Below are 4487 nucleotides of genomic sequence, written 5' to 3'. Positions count from 1 at the left end.
AAGCAAGCCAAAGACCTCCTCCCAAACCAAGACCTCTCTTCTCCAGGCTCCGGGAAGCAGTGGAGCACCGTGGTTAAAGACATAGGCTTTACACCAAAGGCATGATCAAAAAAAGAAAACTTGATAAATGGAACCTAACCAGAATCGAAAACTTGTGCTCTGAAAATCTCTTGAAAGGAGGAAAAGGCAAGCTACAGGTAGGAGAAAAGTTTTGCAAACCACATATTAACAAAGGAAGGCCTAGTATCCAGAATATATGTGTGTGTGTGTGTACACACATGTATATGTGACACTTTCAAAATGCAACAGTGAGAAACAATCCAATTAGAAAATGGCCAGAAGACATGATCCAATATTTCAACAAAAAGGATATACACATGGCAAATAAGCACATGAAAAGATATTCACCATCGTTAGCCATCAGAGAAATTCAAATTAAACCACAATGAGCTATTACCATACACCTATCAGAATGACTGAAATAAAAAATAGTGACAACACTAAATGCTGGCAGGATGTAGAGAAGCTGGATCACCCATACATTGCTGGTAGGAATATAAAAGTGTACAGCCCCTCTGGAAAGCAGGTTGGCAGTTTCTTAGAAAACTAAATATATAATTACTGTACAACCTAGCACTTGTACTCTTGGGCATTTAATTTTCAGAAATAAAAGCTTAGTTCACACAAAAAGCTGTAAAATGATGTTCATAAAAGCTTTATTCATAATAGCCAAGAACTGGAAACAGCCCAGATATCCTTCAACAGGTAAACAGTTAAATCAATGACAGAATACCATGGAATACGACTGCATGATAAAAAGGAATGAACTAATGATACCAATAAATCACCAGGGAATTATGCTGAGTCAACAAAAAGCCAATCACCAAAGGTTTCATCCTACATTATTCCATTTCTATAGCATGTTTAAAATAAAAATGATAAAACTTTAGCAATGGAGAACAGATTGGTGGTTGTTAGGGGGTTAGGGATGGGGTAGGGGTGGGAGGGAGGTGGGTGTGGCTATAAAAGGGGACCGTGAAGGAAACTGATGTTGATCGAAATGTTCGCTGTCTTGACTGCATATACTCACCTGCAGATGTCGCAAAATAGTATAGAAGTAAACACACACATGCACACTCACTGATTCAGATAAATACAAGTAAAACGGGGAATCTGAATAAGATGAGTGGATTGTACCAACGGCAACATCCTGCTTGTGTTATCTGTTCTTTTACTATAGTTTTGCAAAATGTTACCATTAGGAGAGACTGAGTAAAGGGTACACAGGCTATCCCTGTTATTTCTTATAATTGCATGTGAACTATAATGTTGTCAAAAATTTCAATGTAGAAAAAAGGATATTTTTGGCTGGGCGTGGTGGCTCACGCCTGTAATCCCAGCACTTTGGGAAGCCGAGGTGGGTGGATCACGAGGTCAGGAGATTGAGACCATCCTGGCTAACATGGTGAAGCCCTGTCTTTACTGAAAATACAAAAAAAAAGTAGCCGGGTGTGGTGGTGGGTGCTGGTAGTTCCAGCTACTTGGGAGGCTGAGGCAGGAGAATGGTGTGAACCCGGGCGGTGGAGCTTGCAGTAAGCCGAGATCACACCACTGCAGTCCAGCCTGGGTGACAGAGTGAGACTTTGTCTCAAAAAAAAAAAAAAAAAAAAGGGTTTTTTTTTGTTGTTGTTGTTGTTTTTTTTTTGTTTTGTCAGGCTTTGAGTCAGGCAGACCTGGATCTGAACCCTGAATCTCTTACATACTTCTCATACAACTTTGGATGGTAAACTCTCTGAGCCTCAATTTCCTTATCTATAAAATGTGGATAGTATCTACCACCTTACAGGGTTGTCTTGAGGCTCAAATGAAGTGATGCATGGAAAGGCTCAACCCTATGCTTGACACTTAATAAAGACTCAATCAACAGGTGTAAATGTTGCCTTGATATCCAGGAGAAGTATTTCTGTGCCTTCCCCGATTCAGTTCTCACTCATGTTGTCTCCATCCTGGCCATTCTTCTCTGAAAAAGTTTCTTTTGGCCAATGTTACTCTTTAAAACACCAAGGTTGAAAATTGAAGTCAGATACAGTCTTATTACCTGAAACTGCTCTGCATATACCCATGACCCCACACTTTACATGCTATTTTGGCCAATTACTTGCCACTTATTTCCTGTGTAATGTCATTTTTCCTTAATAAGGTAGCAAACTGCTCAGGTTCATACTGACCCATCAATTCTTAAGCATCTACTATGTACAGTCACCAATATTCATGCAAACACCACAAGCACATCATCCTGTATTTATTACTAAGTCACCAGAACAACTCTGGAAGTGAGGCATGGTGGTAGACTGCTATACTAATGGCTGCCAAGGAATCATATCTCCCAGTAACCAAACCCTTGTGTAGTCCCCCACACTAACTGTGGGTTTGGCCACGTGACTTGCATTGGCCAGTGGGCCAAGCGAATATCAGCAAACTTGAATCAGAGGCATGAAAAACACTTGAGCATTTGGGCTTGCCTTCTCCCCCTGCTTTTGAAAAACAGCCATCATGTAAAGAGGCCCAGGCTAGCCTACTTGTTGCTAGAGCCACAGGGCTGAGCCAACCAACACCCAGTAGATTATAGCCACACGGATGAACCCAGAGGAGACTAGCTGAACCACCTAGCTTTGCCCTGTTCAAATAACTGACTCTTGGAAACAGGAACCAACATGCGGTCATTTTAAGCCACTGCATTTTAGGGTGATACGTTATATAGCGAAGGCTGGCTGACATAGGTATTTTTATAATTCCCATATTACTGGGGAGGAAACTGAGGCTCAGATCATTAAGGTACTTTAAAAATAAGAGGATCTGGGTCAGGTCTGGTGGCTCATGCCTGTAATCCCAGCACTCTGGGAGGTTGAGGCGGACAGATCTCTTGAGGTCAGGAGTTCAAGACGAGCCTGGCCAACATGGCGAAACCTCATCTCTACTAGAAATAGAAAAATTAGCCGGGTGTAGTGGTTCACGCCTGTAGTCCCAGCTACTTGGGAAGCCAAGGCAGTGGGATCACTTGAACCTGAAAGACAGAGGTTGCAGTGAGCCAAGATCATGCCATTGCACTCCAGCCTAGGTGACAGAGCAAGACTCCGTCTCACAAAAAAAAAAAAAAAAGGAAATGTTATAAGGGTAATAAGGATAATGCTGCCTAGTGTTTAAATAGTACTTTAGAACTTACAAATTTCTAATACATTTTAATGTGATTTAATCTACCATCCTGTACCTTTTTTTGGTAACTTATCAAAATTATATTTAAATAGTTGCTTAATTATATGCTCTAAGCTCTACAGAGGTGAGGACTGTGTCTCTCTTATTCAGCATAAAACCCAGACTTCTGTCCTTGCAAATAGTAGGCACTTAATAAATAATGGCTAATTGAACAAAGGAACAAATGCCTCTGAGTAGCTATGACCCTGTATTGAATAAAGAACTGAAGCTTAGAGAGGCAAAGTGCCTTGTTTCTAAGTCACACAGCTAGCAAAAGGCAGGAACCAGGGCTCAAATAAAGCCCAATTCTTTTGACTCTGAGTGCAGAGGTATGTCCTTAAATTTTCCATGCATCCCAAGGGTGAGACAGGCAAGGAAATGATTACCCCACAGTTAGAAGGGAATGTTGTTGGATGAATTCCATATGTTTGAGGAATGCCAGTCCCCACACTAAGAGGACTCTGATCAAACCAAGCTCCCCGCTGGAGCAGAAACATGCTGCATGGGAACCCTATTGCTTGGGATCAGAGATCGCGGTTAGCACATGTCCTGCATGAACTTGTACCTTCCAGCCTCAAATCCCTACAAGGCTTCCAAATCAAACAAAAAGCCACCTAACAAACACAGGAGCACTGAAAAGATCTGTCCTCGGTCCTGGGCCCAGCCGTGTGTTCCTTAGTGAGGGATCAGGGATGTTAGCTCTGAGCTCTGTACTCTCCTGTTTCAGATGCTCCCTTCCCTTTACAAGGTCCTTCCTGCCACTCACTGTACAGAGGTGACATTCTCAGAATGCCCTTAATCACTCTGCCCTGGGGGTGAAGGAGGGGCCCCTGACTCTAGCTGAGGAGGCCCTGTTTGCCTTCCTAGCGGTCACCAGGGTACACAGGACAAATGCTATGTTCCTCTACAGCCTCCAGGCTGTAAATGCTATGTTCCTCTACAGCCTCCACGCACTACAGTGGGCTCTTGTGGGCTGAGCAGAGCCTCCCTCAGCAACTGTGGCTGCCTCTCTACCTTCCAGGAGGGTCCCAGGCTGTTCTCTCTGTGGAGAAGCTCTGGCCCTTAGCCCCCACAGCTGGCTAATGTTACACCTGGGTTACTGGAGTCTGGCTTCCCAGGGCCAGATCCTCACTTTGTTCTCTTGATTGTAGTTCTAAATTTGTTTTCATTAAGACACTCTGCCTGTCATTCCATCAGTTCTGCTTTTTTGGGTCTTTAATCTCAGTTGTGAAATG

This window comes from Rhinopithecus roxellana, chromosome 15 (assembly GCF_007565055.1).
Source record: "Rhinopithecus roxellana isolate Shanxi Qingling chromosome 15, ASM756505v1, whole genome shotgun sequence".
NCBI lineage: Eukaryota > Metazoa > Chordata > Mammalia > Primates > Cercopithecidae > Rhinopithecus > Rhinopithecus roxellana.
The sequence above is the reverse complement of the archived record's forward strand: the minus strand, read 5'-3'. Positions refer to the sequence as shown.